The sequence below is a fragment of the Labeo rohita genome, chromosome 21 (genome assembly GCF_022985175.1).
Source record: "Labeo rohita strain BAU-BD-2019 chromosome 21, IGBB_LRoh.1.0, whole genome shotgun sequence".
NCBI classification, from domain to species: Eukaryota; Metazoa; Chordata; class Actinopteri; order Cypriniformes; family Cyprinidae; genus Labeo; species Labeo rohita.
This window is the reverse complement of record NC_066889.1, coordinates 29,144,855-29,163,139: the sequence shown is the minus strand read 5'-3', so window position 1 is coordinate 29,163,139 and position 18,285 is coordinate 29,144,855. Positions and strand designations below refer to the sequence as shown.

General features: G+C 34.7%; 3 long non-coding RNA genes across 3 annotated transcripts; all 3 read right to left on the bottom strand.

Annotated features, from left to right (window-relative positions):
• Window positions 1-4,541: 4,541 nt before the first annotated feature.
• Window positions 4,542-5,990, bottom strand: LOC127152074 (uncharacterized). Its single transcript, XR_007825029.1, has 3 exons — window positions 5,891-5,990; window positions 5,337-5,421; window positions 4,542-4,870 (listed from the first exon to the last, which is right to left on the bottom strand). It is a non-coding gene; the product is annotated as an uncharacterized LOC127152074 (long non-coding RNA).
• Window positions 5,991-8,090: 2,100 nt separating this feature from the next.
• LOC127152072 (uncharacterized) lies at window positions 8,091-9,281 on the bottom strand. Its single transcript, XR_007825027.1, has 3 exons — window positions 9,185-9,281; window positions 9,056-9,082; window positions 8,091-8,953 (listed from the first exon to the last, which is right to left on the bottom strand). It is a non-coding gene; the product is annotated as an uncharacterized LOC127152072 (long non-coding RNA).
• Window positions 9,282-11,698: 2,417 nt separating this feature from the next.
• LOC127152073 (uncharacterized) lies at window positions 11,699-13,066 on the bottom strand. Its single transcript, XR_007825028.1, has 3 exons — window positions 13,040-13,066; window positions 12,787-12,807; window positions 11,699-12,376 (listed from the first exon to the last, which is right to left on the bottom strand). It is a non-coding gene; the product is annotated as an uncharacterized LOC127152073 (long non-coding RNA).
• Window positions 13,067-18,285: the final 5,219 nt, after the last annotated feature.

The window sequence follows — 18,285 nt, the reverse complement described above, 5'->3', positions numbered from 1 at the left end:
TTAACTGAAGAAGGTTTTGGCACAAATACAAACCAAAATAACCAGAAACAAGTTAATTCAAGCAGACTGGTTTATTAGGGGCCTGTAGCATCAGCCAAGGCCATACAATGACAGAAATTGTGTTGATGCTGTTGATGGTTGCTGATGAGTATCAGGTGTGCATGGTTAGGTCCCAGGGATGTATTTTGTGATCAGCAGTCTGGTGAGTGTGACCATCTGATGAGTGAGGGAGAGCTTGGTGTGATCATGACACCTACCCTACCTTTAATTTAGGATTCATTTTGGTACTTGTTGTGAATTGATCATGCTGGTTGAATCATCTCTGTTGTGTGATGCTATTTGAATGATGCAGCAACTGTTACCTGTCACACACAACATGAAAGAGCATCAAAACAACACTGTTTGAACTGCATGATAAATTTATCAAAAATGCATAAAATTAAAAACAGTAATGTAAGTAATGTTTGGCCTGAGTTGTTTCTGAGTCTGTGTGTGAAAGTAAATTTTAAATCTTGTCTTTGTTTTTATTATAAGCACACATTCTGAAAGACAACGTATCAAAGAGATGACTGTCGCTAGCCTTACACCGTGTCTATTATTTGGTTGAAATTGCTAGTGTGTTTTATGAAATTCTATTATTCTGTCATCATATAATCAAAATGTGAATCAATAACATAATTATTACACTTGGGAGCTCTTGTCTCCAGTTCCTTCGCTCTTTTATCCAGTTCCATCGCTCTCCCGCTTGACTGCTTTACAATTATATTTTTTAAAGTGTTTCTTATGGATACTTTTACATTTACATTCATTCATTGAAAGAATCATGCATTTATCCACTGTATGTGTATGTTTAAGTATTTGTCAGTGAAATTACCAACAGTATTTAAGGGTAGCTGTAAAATGCATTTGAAGAAAGCATGAATGTGAACCTCTGAGAATCAAACCCTTGTTTTCCTTCTTGTTACATATATGTGCATATCATATTACAAGTAACAACAAAGGACACCAAGGCATTTGGAGACTTTATATTCTGTAAAATAAAAATGGTAGGGCTGGCTATTGTTTGGGTAGTGTTTGAAATTCTTAACATTTAGATTCCGTTAAGGTTAAAAATACCATGAACACTGAAAAAAAAATCAGCAGCCTGTTTACGCAAGGAACTTTTATCAAAATTACTGAAACAAACACAACTGGACTAACTAATATAATCCTTATAAAAGTTTAGTCAAGATCAGTGTGTGGTTTTCTTCAGTTTTTTTTTTTGACTAGCATGACACAGACAGCAGCAGGATTATTATGCTGCTGTCACTTTAAGACAGAATGCATTTGTTACAATCATTATCTTTACCAACTGTTTACGTTCGCTTAAGACAAAATATTTTGGCATAATTTTGTGTGTATTTTTCCAAACTAGCGAGTGGTAGTGTTCCAAAATTGGTAATATTTTCTTATTTCATAGGCTCCATTTTTAACTGAACCTGTGTAACTTACTTTTGTTATCTGCAAATCAGACATACCTAGATAAAATAAGATCTAGATCTTGGACACACCATAACACACATGCTTATGCTCGCACGCACATTTTACTTGGATGCCCAAGACATCCTGTATATTGTTGTATGAATCCATGGTATAAATAGGACCATCTCCCAATCAAATATCAACAATTTCAATAACACAAACTGAGGTGGGAGTAAGTCACTGAACCCCCAACTTCTCCCCCGGCACCGCAGCAATATGGCTGCCCACTGCTCCGGGTGTGTGTCTGTGTTCAGTACAGTATTTTAAAATGAGATCTTTTAAACTATTTAAAGTCACTATAGTGTGGTACTGGATGGTAGCGGAAGACCGCACTGGTTTAAACTTTTGTCACATTTGTGTAAAATATAGCTATAGTTATTAATAAATGAAATAAAACACTTTAAACCACATAAAATCATTTTAATATATTTAATATTTAGTATACAGCAAGTGTGGCTTGGTTTTATTATTTTATTTAAAGTATACAACACTTTTGCAATATTAAAGTCAACTGAATAATCATTCAGATTACATCCAGATTAAATCAAGGATCAACTTGGCCATAAGCAATAGTGAAAATGTCATAAAAAATAAAAAATGAATAAAAATGAATAAATATCAAAACACACAAACTACTGATTAACAATCCCACACACATAGTTCCAAAACCTACATTTTCCGTAATTCCCATCAAAGATATAAAGGACATCAAAAATGACACCTTTTAATAACAGGCAGGTACACGCTGCAGTTATTGACAGTTATTAACCTCTCTAGTGACAAATTATACATGGGTGCTATCTCTCTTCATCTTTATTTTGCAACATAGACAACATAGCCTCCCACCTCTTAAACAAATATTTGGGTAAATAACCTAAAAGAAATCAAACTAAATACAGACTTTCAAGCAAACAATAACAAAAGAAAAAAAACAGTGCATTTGATTTTAATTTTTATATAAAGTGTGGTTTCAGCCATCACAATCTCTCTTTCATTTCTCGAGCTCCAGCTGCTTCTCTCATTCATCCAGATTTCTTTGTCTGTCATCCAGTTCCTTGAGACTTCTATAAAGATCTGTCTCTTCCTCATGCAGCTCTTTTTTAACTTTTGCTTCAGTCAGATTACTTTGTAGGTTTTTTACATTGTCCTTGAGCTGTTCCACTTCTTTCTGAAGTTTCTCTTTGTCTTTTTGAAATTTCTCTTTGTCGTTCATCATCTGGGTTTTGAGAGCATCCAAGTCATTTTGTAACTCATTCTCTTTGTCTTTGGACTTCTTCTGATCATCTTTGATTTTCTCACATAGTTCTATCACTTTCTTTGCATGCTGTTTTTTCATATCATTAATTTCCTTCTTTTGGTTTTCCTTATTTTTTTCTAATTCTCTCCTTAGTTTGTTCATCTTTTCTTCATAGTCAGATTTAAAATAGTTTTCTGCTTTTTTGAAATAGTCAAAATGATTTATAAAAAAACTGCTGCTTCTGCAGTGTGTCATTCTATTTGTTTTATCAAATAACTGCTGAACACTTTCGTCAGTGTTGTGTAAAATGTGGTATCTGCCTCCACACATCATCAAACAGTAGTTCTGTTTTGGATCATTATACCTAGCTTTATCTATAAATAATACCATGCAATAGTCTGAGACCTTCTCCCCAAACACCTCAATGAGAGCATGTAAAAGGTAATTCTCCCTACCAGTGTTTTTCACATCTCGATGTACTAACAGAAAGGCATGAGGCCCGGGAAACAACAGTGATTCAAAGAACTGCAGTTCATATTTCATAGAATTAACTCCATTGCTGAAAATGTAGTATGATTTCAAGTGTTCCAGCCAATAGGATGGAGTTTTTAATACAGAAACCTGTCGCCCACAAACTTGAGCCTCCCTGGGCTTCAGTTCTCCAAATTTAAATGTGTTCCTGTTCTCTCTTTTTCCCAGGATTGTGGCACATGCTTTATCCATAAGTTCATCATCACCTCCAAGCACCATAAATCTCAGCATCTCAATGCTTCCTGTGGACCAAGCAAATGCATAAAACACTGCCTACGCTGTAAAAAATAAAAGACACAATTTGTTGAGTCAGCGTAAAAAAAAATTTGTTACCCTGCTGCCTTAAAATTTTAAGTTCAGTCAACTAAAATAAGTTTAGTCAACTTGAAATGTTAAATTGTACTAAGTAACAACTTAGATATTTGTGTTTGCTAAACTTAACATATGACCAAACTAACCCAGCTGCCTTAAAATTTTAAGCTGATTCAACTCAAATATCTAAGTTGTCACTTAGTATAATTTAACATTTCAAGTTGAATAAACTTTTTTTTGAGTTGACTGAACTTAAAATTAATCAGCCAGGTTACAAATTATTTTAAGTTGACTCAACAAATTGTTTTTTACAGTGTAAGAGAAAAAAAATCAACAAAAATAATTTGAACTTAAAGAACAATCTTTTATCTAAAGAGCTGGGTAGATTACTCTAAAACTGTAATCCGTTACTGATTCCAAATTATGACAAAATGACAAAAATGTAATTAGTAACTTAATCCATTACATTACACATTTTAGATAATATAATCAGACTACTTTTTGATTACGTTTAGATTACTTTTTACCTAATTTATATTTAATGTCAACATGTCAGACACAGAATAAGCAATTTTTTTTAATTGATATACTTGCATTAGTCATTATATATGCCATAATGACCAGGAATTATTATGATCGATCAAAAGTGAGAGAAAAAGTCTATTAGGTTTTTACTGACCTGTGCTGTGTTGTGCCATACTGCAGAGAATGAACAAAAATGAAGCAACAAAATAAGAACTCAAAGAAAATTTAATAATACAGTAATCAGACAATCTTCTGAAAACATGCTTTTTCACTTTAGAAATGAGACTAAAGCCTGTTCTTACCGGTTCTGTCACATACCTGCCCTCTGCTACACAGGCCTATCAAAGCCGTTCTTCAGCTTTTATGTTTTTGCTTTATATTTTTCTAAGATTACTGATACTGTTGAATTGCTCAAAATATTGCATCTAACTGCAGTTTTATTTCATTTAGTAATCATTTAAGTTTTCGTTGCTCCTATTAAAAATTAATGCACGCTTGAAAAATAATGCTGATCTCAACTGTTGTAGCCAATTGGATGGAGTTTTTAACACAGATACCGGGTGTCCATTAACATGACCCACTCTAAGCTCACATGCTTTGTGATGACTGGTATCATCTCTCTCTGTGATCCAGAGGATTGTATCACATTCTTGATTCACCAGATTGTTATCACCATCAAGCAGTATAAATCTTTTAAAAAACTTTTCTGTGAATACTGTCTTGCTTCATGTGTAAATGCCCCATCTGATAAAAAAGGGGGAAAGAAAAAGTAAATATAATGACAAATGCATTTAGAGAGCAAAGCTAGAAAGCATCTTCTCTTGACGTCTAAGGATATGGGATATAATGTGATTTTACTCACACTTAAAATTGTACTGTCATTTTTTTCTTCAACTGTGGAGATAATTTTCAATAAAACCAGACACAGGAAAATATATAATTCAAATATAAAAATTCAATTAAAATACAAATATCAAACTGTCTTATACAAAATACAAAGATGAATTAATATTTTTCTTGATAGTTTTGCAATTTGTATATTCAGCAGAATTTTTATATTTAAATAGTACATTTTTGAGCAAGATGTGTTAAATTTAACAGAAAGTAAAACAGTATGTTCAGGGCTGTCATTTCAATTCATGGGGCCCAAGTTATCTTTAAACTAATACTGTAAATTCTAGGTTTTATCATCAAATAAATAAAGGCATACATTGGTTTCCTTGAACATGTCTCCAGTTGTCCACCCTTGTCGACTGCCCTGCATGTGATGTATCTTCAAACTCTGTCATCATTTCCTGTGAATGAAAATGCTTGTGATTATGACATATTCACATAGTTGTCATTTCAAGAGTTTAGAATATAGGTTGCTCTTGATTTCCCATTAGTGAAAATAAAAGGGTCATGACATTGAAAAAAAAAATGATATTTACACATATAAGAGGTTTTCAAATCTCAAAGCTAACTACCTATAGTTTAAATGTTTTTTTTTTGTTTTTTTTTTTTTTTTTTTTCTACCCTTCTCAAATGCCAGGACGTGCCTAAGAATTGAATGATAATGTTTTTGTTTCCTTTATTATTCTCAATATGATGCCAGTTTTACTAAACATTTTGTATTGGAAGCTAGTAGCATTGTCCTCAAAGGCAAGTTCAGGCAATTCCCAAATCAACTTAGATATTTATGTGTGAATTATGGTGTGGGAGGAGTTAAATGTAACACATGTTCAGAACAAATTGGAATGCTGTGTATTTTAGTATGTTCCTTACACAAAGCATCACAAATACGTTATTTCTGATGGACGACCATTATGCCACTTCTTGTTTGTTGTTGTCCTTTTTAGAGCTTGTGAAACATTTTAGTGATGAACTTCTGGTCTGGAAAAGAGTGTCACAAAAAATCTTAGTCATACAAATTTTGAATAACATGAGGCTGAGTACATGACAGACTTTTATTTTTGTGTGAACTACACAACTCACCTTTATCTGTCACACCACCATCTGTCCAGCAGAGGGAAACCAACAGCACAAGGCCTTTCACAACATCCTCCGTGATATCACCTGTGCCTGGCCTGGCTTGTTAGGGTGTGTGTGTGTGTGTGCACCTGGTATTCATCACGTTATGGGGACCAAATGTCCCCACAAGGATAGTAATACCAGTAAATTTTGACCTTGTGGGGACATTTGTGAGGTCCCCATGAGGAAACAGGCTTATAAATCATGCACAATGAGTTTTTTTGAGAAAGTAAAAGTGTGCACAGTCTCCTGTGAGGGCTAGGTTTAGGTGTAGGGCGATAGAAAATAGGGTTTGTACAGTATAAAAACCATTACGCCTATGGAATGTCCCCATAAAACATGTAAACACAACATGTGTGTGTGTGTGTGTGTGTGTGAGAGAGAGAGAGAGAGAGAGAGAGAGAGAGTATTTAAGACCAGTATCAAGTTTGTAACTTTGCTCAGTCTTGAAGTTCCCTGTCTGATACATTTTAATTATTGCATGTTCTCTTGGAATCCATGCTTGGATTATTTAGAAGGACTTCCCAGATCTTGACCTGCATGTTTGAGAACTAGTTTTTGTTATTGGATATTGCCTGCAAGTGGGATTTGTACCTTCCTCAGTCCAGCTTTTGATGCGTGATTTGTTGTGTTAAGTAAAGACTGATTGTTTTCCTCAAATCCTGCCTCTAGTGACTCTCTGCAAATTTGGGTCCACACTGTTCCATAGCGTAAGGGTTAATACTCTGACCCTCTAACAGTCCTGGTCGTGACATTATCACAATCTATGTCTTGTGACACTACAAAAAAAAAAAAAATTGTATTAATGGTACAGCAGTTAGTTAATCTTTTGAAGGAACGATTCAGCAGTAACATTAAGTTGTATGTGAAATAGATTTCTTAGTATAAGGTGGATTTATTTCCTTGCCATTTCGTCTTACAGGTTTCTGGATCTCAAGTGATCCACTGGCTTGCCAAAAGTCTATGCTCTTCAGCTCAGCACCTGTTGCTAAATATTTTAATAGTGAAATTATATAATTGTATAATTGTATACATTTTATATTATATATATAGTATCAATAGCACAGACATGTGCCGTCAGTTGATGAATGGCACCAGGCTCAGAATAACAATTTTAAAAATCTTTGGATGCAACCCATTTTATTTTCCTCATCTTTCTGAAATAAAATTATATTATATATTAATAAACTGTATAAAATGATTTTATTTAGCCTACAAGTGCCATGTAGGTGTTTTTGATTTTTATTCCTACTAAATCTAATAAGAATGTTTCAGTGACCTCCATTACTGCTATATTCAGAAACAGAAGTAACTTAATGTTGTTTGTGTATTTTAATATTCATTTTGTTTGTTTACAAAAAAAAAATTCCTTCAATATTTTTAATAGCATATTAAAACAAATCTGTCAACACTGGAATCTCTTCATAAGGAAGTGGTGAAAAAATACACTTTTAAGTGCAATTTGTCTCTGATTTCATGAAAAATGATTACAACAGAATTAACCAGATTAATCAGTTCAGTCAGGGGATACTCACACACAGGAACATTGCAACGTCTCGTGGTCCAGCCCCAGCTGAAAACATGCACCTAGAGCACACTTTCCCAGCAGCCCTGAGCTTAGAACAGTGCTCGCGGAGAACATCAGATAGTCCACGGGCAGAAGGGATGGTACAAGCTGGCCTGGAAGACAGGGAGCAGGCAGTGTCTAAACAAGACGTAACCCTGTTGAAAAATGTGATCTGTCAGTAAACATGTTGAGGTTAAGAGTGAGGAGGATGTGATCCAAGGTGTGCAGTGGAGTAACCAGCACATGATCAGTGGAGCAGTTTCGTGTGTAAATAAGGTCCAGCTGGTTACCTGATTTGTGAGTAGTAGTAGTTAACACTAGTTTGAGATACAAAGGGGCAAAGCAATTACACAAAAGTTTTATTTTAATAAACATGACATAATTACATTCACATAACTCCGATTTACATAATATCACATAAACAGTTTTAGTATTAAACAGCACAAACTTGGAAACATATTTTTAGATTTTTTCTTTAGTCTTAAGCATGTGTTGTTTTAATGTAGATAGCCACACTGGAGTTTCTTCTTTGCTCCATTAAAAATTGTATAATTAAAGCTACACTACAGGTTTTCTTAAAGTGAATATTAGAATAAACTTTACAAACATTCAGATTAGTTCAATGATCAAATAAAAATATCTATATTTTAAACACAATTTAAATATCTACGTTCTTAGCATTCATTATATCATAAACATTATTGTTTATTTGCAGTGTCTACAGTGTTGACTTACACACAGTTCATTTATGACTGAAGAATGAACTCCCTTTTAACCGTTCTAAAACAGTTATTCCAGGATGCATTCTAAAATGCTTTGATGTTTTAAAGCACATTGTGGTGTCAACAAAACAGAACTATGTTACAGTTATCCAGTTGGTTATCCAGTAACAGAGAACATTCTTGGAATATTAAATGCCATTGGAATGGAATGGAATGGAAAAATTACCCTGATAACAGCAGGTTAAAAGTCATTGCAAAAGTACTTCAGAAAGTACATTGTGAGAAAATCTTATGCAGAATTTGATTGACACACATTTAAGTGTGATTTATAGTGTGGGAGGGGCTAAATTTAACACCTGTGTTCACCAGCAGTCACATATGAACAAAATGAGAGTCATGTTCCCTTTAACAAACCCACACATAGCATCATGAAGGCAAGTTCTCTCAGATGGACCACCGTTATGCCACTTCATGGTGTTTTTTGTCCTTTTTAGAGCGTGTCAAATGTTTTAACGATGAACTTCTTGTCTAGAAAAGAGTGTCACAAAAATTCTTAGTCATACAGATTTGGAATAACATGAGGGTGAGTAAATTACAGACTTTTCTTTTTGTGTGAACTACTCAACTCACCTTTAGCACAATCTATGTCTTGTGACACTACAAAAAAAGAAAATTGTATTAATGTTACAGCAGTTAGTTAATCTTTTGAAGGAACGATTCAGCAGTAACATTAAGTTGTATTTTTAATAGATTTCTTACTATTAGGTGGAAATTCCATGCTGTTTCGTCTTACAGGTTTCTGGATCTCAAGTGATCCACTGGCTTGTGAACTATCTGTGCTCTTCAGCTCAGCACCTGTTGCAACATCAAGAATTAGAAGAAGTTTTCCATTTCAAATTATTCTTAGTAATATTTTTAATGGTAGGCTGTTTTTAGTTTCTCTTCCAAAAGGTTATCAGTTACAACAAAATAAAAGATTAAAAAAAGGCTGATAGCTTTCTTTTTATAATGAGTACTACATTGCATTAATACACTGCTTTTAAATAAAAATTGCATAAAATTAATCACTGCTAATTTTTTCAGAGACAAATAAAGTTGTAACCAAATATTTTAGTATATTTAACACTTTACGTTATATAGTGTCAATAGCACAGACATGTGCCTTCAGATCGCACCTTTAGGCTCCGAATAACAATTTCAAAAATCTTTGGATTCAACCCATTTTTTTCCTCAGCTTTCTAAAATAAAATTATATTATATTAATAAACTGTATAGCCTATATAAAATTATTTTAATTAGCCTACAAGTTCCTATTAAATGAAATGAGACTTCACTGTAAAATCCAATAGTTTACCTTACTTAGATATAATTAGTTATCTTTACTTAAATGCTATACTTACTAGGTTCTAGCAAGTTACATCTACTTTCAAGGCAAGTAAAACAATTTACTTACTACTTTGAGTGACGCTTACTTAAAATATTCAAGTAGCCACAAAGGAACCAATGACATTAATAAACCAGTGAGAGGCAGCAGTGCACTAATACGTTGCTAATTTGCAAAATAAAAACAGAAGAAGAAGAAAAGTCTTCGAGGTGGGGCAATTTTTAATCTGCAATTATTTTTCACTAGTTATATTCACTCATTTCCCAAAGTCATCTTGAATGTTGTTTCAATACAACTGAAATATTTGGTAGAACATCATATAAGCTGACTTCATAAATTGATGTTGATTTTCGTAAAATGTGGGGGGGTTTGTCTTTGTTTTTGTTTATCTTGTTATAATTTTTTTTCTCTTGATGCAGCAATGCAACATGAAATCATAATTTTTGATTTCAAGAGCAGAAAAATAATAAGTACATTACTTTTAGAAGGTAATCCACTCATTTTTCTTAATTAATAACTTAATTAATTAGCTAATATTGTTTACTATATTTATAAATGATCTTTAACAATTTCAATGTTCATCATAAACACCTTGAGAAACTTAATTAGAGTAAGACAATCCTTTGATATTTGTGGTAATGTGCTCTAGTCAAAGTGAGACTTTAACATTCAGCACGTGAATCACAACAATGGTAACAATTCAATTTTATTTATTTTTATTAATTGTGGCAATAACTATTTTATTATTTTCTTTTCTTTTTTTGTTGTGCTACTACTGACACAAAACAGTAAATAAAATTAGCAAATAAAAACAACAACAGTAAAACAAAGCAATTGCATAATTTATTCATGCCGCAATGCACTCTGGGAGTCAGTGAGTAGCTATACTAAGTCTAAACTAAGTCTAAAGTAAAGGATCAAGTACCCCCTACAGTTCTTTTTTAGTTACTAGAACTCTCGTGTAAGTAAACTATACTAACTAAGCATTTGTCAGTACAATATACTATTCCTATTTCATTCGATTTTACAGTGTTGTGATTCAGTGACATCCATTACAGCTTCAGTCAGAAACAGAAGTTACTTAATATTGTTTTTGTATTTTAATATTCATTTTATTTGTTTACAATAAGCAATAGCCCACAGAACTCTCAACAGGCTATTTAACATATCTGTCAACACTGGAATCTCTTCTAGAGAAAATTTTCATTTTTTTTAGAGCAATTTATTTAGTCTCCTCTAATTTCATGAAAAATTATTACAATAGAATTACCCAGTTATTACCTGGTTCAAAATAAATGTTTTTATTCAGGAACAACTAAGTTTGTTCAGGTTTTCTGTTATGTTCAGTTTTGCTTTTTATCAAAACATTTGTAATTTGATTTGCATCCCTGGCTGCATAGATTAAAAATGAAAGACCAAGGTTATTCAGGTGAATCTATGATGTGGCCCACTGAGGGTCCCATAACATTTAAGAGCAGGGGTCTCTTAATTGAATTTGTAGTAATGTATAATTATATAATGACAGGCTTATTAACACACCTGCCTGTCCAGTTTCAAGTACAGATAACTAAGACATTGATTAGCTGGTTCAGGTGTGTTTGATTAGGGTTGGAGCTAAACTCTGCAGGGACAATGTCCCTCCAACAATATAGAGAATAAATGGATGTATATAAGTAAGTCTTTCATCCAGTGAGATGTACAGATTTCCTCCAGTTGAAGATCCTCACCTTTTAGCTGCAGTGGTCTCTGATATTCACTAGGCAGAGAATCTTCTTTAAGTGTTGTTTCAGTCAGTTTGTTTTCAGGTTGTTTTTCATTGTGTTGGAGCTGTTTCCATTTGTCTTTGAAGTTTCTCAATGTCATCTTTTAATTGTCTTTCTCTGTTTTTGGAATCATTCAACTTCTTCTTAGTTTATTTTCCTTTTCCTTATACTCAGCTTCAAAATGATTTTCAGCTTTTCTGAAACACTCCAAATGATTTGTGAAAAAAACACTGCTTTTCCACTGTGTCATTTTCGCTGTTTTTTTAAATAAATGTTAAACACTTTCGTCAGTGTTCTGTAAAATGTGGTGTCTATTTCCACACATCTTCAAACAGGAGTTCTTTTTTTGATCTTTGTGCACAGTCTCATCTATAAATAATACCATGCAATAGTCCAAAACCTCCTCCCCAAACACTTCAATGAGAGCATGCAAAAGGCATTTCTCTTTGCCAGAGTTTTTCACATCTCTCTGTACAAACAGTAAGGCATGAGGCCCAGGAAACATCATTGATTCAGGGAACTCCAGGTCATATTTTAAAGATTTGACTCCTTTGCTGAAAAAGAAATATGATTTCAAGCATTCCAGCCAATAGGATGGAGTTTTTAATACAGAAACCTGTCGTCCACAAACTTGAGCCTTCCTGGGCATCAATTCTCCAAATTTAAATGCATCCCTGTTCTCTCTTTCTCCCAGGATTGTGGCACATGCTTTATCCATAAGAACATCATCACCTCCAAGCAGCATAAATCTCAGCTTTTCATTGGATGCTGTGGAGCTTCCAGCTTCATCTGTCAATATATCATCTGTTGAAAAGAGCATAGAAAGCTAAACTGCAAGACAAAATAGAAACCTATGGTTCTATTTATGGTGTATTTGGCTATTACACAGAGCTTTTGGTGTAGACCAGAATCTTGGATGCATGTAATTTACATTTATACTTTAAATTATGTATGAATTATACTGACACTTAATTTGAATGGAATTCCATTATTTACACTTGTGTGTGTTTATGTAAAGTGACCTGTAGGATCTTTTCTCTTCACTACTTTAACTTGTGTTATTTTGTCAGATTGTGCACAAGCAAATATTTCAGAATGTGTCTTTTCTTGTTTGAAATTATTATAGAGTCAGCAATACTCTAAAATGGTACTTGGAAACAAATTAAGTTCTTAAACCTATGAAAAAAAAAGTTCCTATAAATTAGGCAACTTACCATCATCGTTCAAGAGAAGACCTGTAGAAGAAAGTAAGACAGTGTAAGAACAGCCTGATTTTTGTATATTTAACTCTAATGTTCATATATTGATTTGAAAAATATTTCTTATTGCTTTCTTTTGTATGTGAATGTTTTTGTACATGCATGTCACACTTTGTAAAGACTAAAAGGTTCTATAAATAAACACATGAGATACATACAACATGACTATTATTGTTTGAAATAAATTATTTGAGAAATTACAACTCACTTCTTTCAGTCTCATCTTTGTGACCTGCGAAATAAAAAAATAATAATCAAGGTTTGTTGTTTATATCAGGGGCTTCTCAACTCCAGCTCTCGAGGCACACTGCTCTGCACTTTTTGTATGTTTCTGAATCTGACACACTCAGTTCTGTTCATGGATCTTTCTCCTAATGAGCTGATGATATAAATCAGATGCGTTAAATGAGGTAGACACACAAAATGTGCAGAGCAGTGGACCCCGAGGACTGGAGTTGAGAACCACTGGTTTATATTATATTTGCATTAGTAGTTATAGGGGAGACCAGGGTTGGTTGTAACATTTTTGACATTTCTGTCTGTATCTTGGAGTTCTTTTAAGCCAGTGCGTTCAAAATGTGTTTCAAACTAGTTACAAGTGTCTGCAATTAAATGGTGTAGCAGAAAATGCATGGTTTAGTTTCAAACACGAGGAGTGAAATGTAACAATTCAATGTAACAATCCATGAACTACTGTAGCTCACCTTACAGGAAAACATTTGGACTAACAACTTGCATGAAAAATATCTACACAGACACAATAAACTGGAAGTATTACAACTGACCGTCCACAGTCTCCCCTATAGGCTGTAACACTAAAGAACATCATTTTAGAATGCTGGACAATGTTACAATGTAACACTAAAGAACACAATGAATCCTGGTCAGCCTGAATGACCATGAGTCAGTGTACTATAGTAGATGTTGTTTGCAACTGGGTCCCATGTGTCTTCCTGGTAACAACATCACATATGGTTCATCACCACACCAACAGAGAAAGTCACTGGATTCTCATAAAACACAAAGATACAGATCCTGCCAGTTTTTTATTAAGTTCTGGTATCATGTGTTGGGAAACAGGATATTTTCACTCAGAAATTGCTAGTGCGTAATTACACAAAAATGGCAAATACATTTAATTAAATATGCAATTTTGAAGTAGAACACCAAAACTTTTTAAACAATTTATATTCAAAGACTTCTAAAGGCAGGCAAGTATAATTTTTTTTTTTAATTATAATTAATTTATTACATATTTTTCCCCACCACCAGAGTTTTACAGCCTTAATTGCATTAATGCATATTCAAAATCACATTGTGCATGATCACTATTTAATATATGTGAGTGAAATAGACTAAAAGTAAGTGCAAATGAGATTTGAGAGCTGTGGTTTGGAAAACAGTGCACTTGGAATTGAGCTCACAAGTTTAAAAGGTCAGAGAGAGGGCTGAAAATGATCAGGTTTAACTAAATTACAACCATTTTGGTGCAAGAGATCTTGATGAGAAAAAAAATGCTACAGAAGTATAAAATACAGCCTCTCTAACACAAGATGTTTTGTACAGTCCAAGCACACATTTAAGGCACTGACCGCTCTAGCGTAACATTTTCCTCCACAGATCTGCTTCTTTTCAAACACTCCCTTTAGAAGTATTTCATCTTTAAATTCTTGTTTTACCGCTTAACTCCCTACATAACATGGAAACAGTAGCATTTATTTAATCATTAATAAAATTAGTAGCTCTTAAATGGCATCAAAGGTTTCGTGAAGAACATATATTATCAACAAACATTTCTTTAGATAATTAAAACACTCTTTAGGCTAAGAAAGAAAATAGTTCTTTTCGGAACTGTTAACTTAAAGTTCTTTCGGGAACCTAAAATGGTTCGTCTATGGCATCGCTGTGAAAAATGCTCTTTCAGAACCTTCATTTTTAAAGGAATAGTGCACCCAAAAATTAACATTTGAGAACATACTAGAGTAGATGTTGTTTGTAATTAGGTCTCATGTGTCACAGGATTCTCATAAAACACAAAGATCTGATATCATGCGATGGAAAACAGGATGTTTTCACTTAGAAACTGCCATCTAGAAATTCTTTTGGAAACCTAAAATGGTTTTTCGATGGCATCGCTGCAAAAAAATCCTTTTTCGGAACCATTTTTAAAGGAATAGTGCACCCAAAATGAACATTTGCTGAACATTTACTCTCCCCCAGGCCATCCAAGATGTTTATGAGTTCTCCAGATTTGGAGAAAAGCAGCATTTCTTCACTTGCTCACCAATGGATCCTCTGCAGTGAACGGGTGCCGTCAGAATGAGAGTCCAAACAGCTGATAAAAACATCACAGTAATCCACACCACTCCAGTAAACATCAGTTAACATCTTGAGAAGCCAAAAGCTGCATGTTTTTAAAGAAACAAATACATCATTAAGACGTTTTATCTTTAAACCATTGTTTTTAGCCAAAATATAACTCCATAATCTATAATAACGCTTCCTCAAGTCCATCTCCAGTTGTCCTCTCACATCAAAACACACCCACATATTTGTTTAGAGCTGTTTTGGACTGTTTTTGTTTGTAAACAGTGCTTGATCTGTGCATATTTCTCTCCTGATTCAGACAAGACTACTTTTCACTGGAGGAAGCGTTATTATGGATTATGGAGTCATATTTTAGCCAGAAACAATGGTTTAAAGATAAAACACCATAATGATGGATTTGTTTCTTACAAACAAGCTATTGGGTTCAAAAGACATTAACTGATGGACTGGAGTGATGTGGATTACTTGTGGATTATTGTGATGTTTTCATCAGCTGTTTGGACTCTCATTCTGATGGCACCCATTCACTGCAGAAGATCCTTTAGTGAGCAACTGATGCTACATTTCTCCAAAATTGATGAAGAAACAAATTCATCACCATATTGGATGTCCTGAAGGGGTAAAAGTTAAATTTTTGGGTGAACTGTTCCTTTAAGAGTGCACATGATTCACTGAAAGCTACAGCCCTAAATGCAAATAGGGAATAATTATTATCATTTCCCAAGAAGGAATTTGCTGCCATTAGTCTTATCTGGTCAAAAACAACACCCGTGTCCGAAAACTCGTGGCACGCAAAAGAAATGAAGTCAACCCGACACAATGAGTGCTTTGAGATGCTTGAAAACAGATGGAACGGCCTTCCCATCAGCCAATCAATCGATTACCACTGGAATGAGCCTGTTACAGGAATCTGAGGTTAAAAATGATTATCCCACACAAACATCCTCATCCTGTGACCCGACACAACCTGATGTTCATTTAAATTTCAAACGTACCTTATTTACTTCAATATACATGCTTCTGATCTCATTATGAATGAGACATCAATGCATGATGTTATGAAGAAAAAACATTTATAGAGACACTTTTTCACCAACCAAATCAAATCATTCAGCCTGATTTCCATTCAAAGAAGATACAAAGCATCTAAAAAAGCAACAAACTGGGTGGTTCATGTCAAATCTCTTCGGCTTTCAGAGAAATGATGCATTCCACTACACTGACTGCAGATTCACACCTCTGACCTCTGAACTTCAATTAGCAGGAGTTTCTTCACATGCCAAGAAATACATGCACACCAGAAGATAAGGGGCGAGGAAATATAAGATATAAAACTGTGTGTGGACCTAAAAATGACAGAAGAGAAAAACAACAGGGAGAGGAAAAGTTAAAAAATGCAGGAGAAGGAAAAGCATCAGAGAAACTCTGTGTGTGACCATTTGACCAACACCTGACCCTGAAAACAAGTCACCATTTCCACAAAATATTATGCAACACAACGGTTTTCAACATTGATAATGTTGCGAATTTAGCTCAAAGGGAAATGTATATGAATAATTACAATTAATTATGATTAATTACAATTATTTATATCAGCTGCCAGTAGTAACTCTAGCAGAATTAATTTTCCATCAACTAATCTGTTCGCACAGCGAACATTCAGTATAATTTTTATATCAACTCTAAGAAATTATATTTTTTTGGCCACAGAAAATAACTTTCTTAAAGTACCATTGCATTGGAGCATGTAGCTCGAATTGGAATCGTGAAGGGACATTAATTTGCAAAGCAGAATCAGAATCAACACTCATGTAATTTGTGCACAAGAGTTTTATTAACGAAGGACTAACACATAACTAATCTAAACAAACAAACATGAAATCACTCATACATGGGGGAAGGGCCAGTGAGAAGCAGTTAGAGAGAGACAAGGAAATTAAGCTATGAAAAGAGTCAGTTAACCACCTGAGTGAAACCATCAGTGCTGTCTACAGCTTATACTAAACCTCTGTTTGTTTAGTTAAGTGTACGATACTTGCATTGCCTTGGTCGTTGAACAAGTGTCCGAATGCAGTCTCGGGTGAAAGTCTTGATGGTTGGAGCAGTGGTGGTTTTGGAATCGTGATCACGTTCTTCTGGGTCTGAAGAGTGATGAACTCCAAAGATGTTCTGACTTGATGGTGACTGGGAGTTTCTTCCCATGTGAAAATTGAAGAAGAACCAAGAGCTGAGAGGGACCCAGCTGAGGTCCTGTAATCTCTGGGGAATGGAAAGACAAGGCCGCAAGGCCTGGCGCGTGCTTAGGGAAGTCCTGAAGAGTTCTAGCTCATCTTCTTGGGTTCTAAAAGAACCACTGACTGACTGAGGCGAGTCATGAAGATGAATTCCAGGGTTGAGTGGAACTGTCTGGCTCTTTGTGGTCAAGAGCCACAGCTCTGTATGTTGGGCCTGTCGGGCCTGTCGGGCCCACCGGGCACGCCCCGTGCCGGCTCAGGCTCCCCGTGGGTTCCTCCACACGGGCAGCAGTCGGAAGACGTTGCAGACGAAGAAGACAGTGAAGAGAGAGGGAGGCGATCAATCATTTGATGCCTTTAAGCTCTCTGGAGGCTGTGCCTCCAGGAGGTCCATGAACCAATGGTAACTTTCACCTTTGGAGGGAAAGTTTACGACGCTTTGTCTGTGAGCATGGTATTTTGCATATGTAATTCCATTGGATGTTGATGCAAAAACTACTAAGGTTTCTTAAAACACTAATATGTTGCATAGGTATATAACATATAATATACACCATCTTTTAGATCATCAAAATTCAAAGAAACCAAACATGGCATAGGTGGGTTATACAACTAGTCATCTATCATAACGCATGCATAAAACAGTAGAAAGACCAATACAAATACAACAGACAAAATTAAAATACAATGCGGTAATACTGTACACAATGACCTGGGCTATGTGTGATAGGAAGGTCAAAGAGAGGTTTGTCTGTGAATGAATAGGAAAGAGTCCATTTCTATAGGCATTGTGTCTTTCCTATGTAGCATGGGCAAAAGTGCATTCCTCTGGGCAATAAAACCTGTGATATCAGATGGTCACCCTGGCAACTACGCCCTTTTGGGGTGTTAG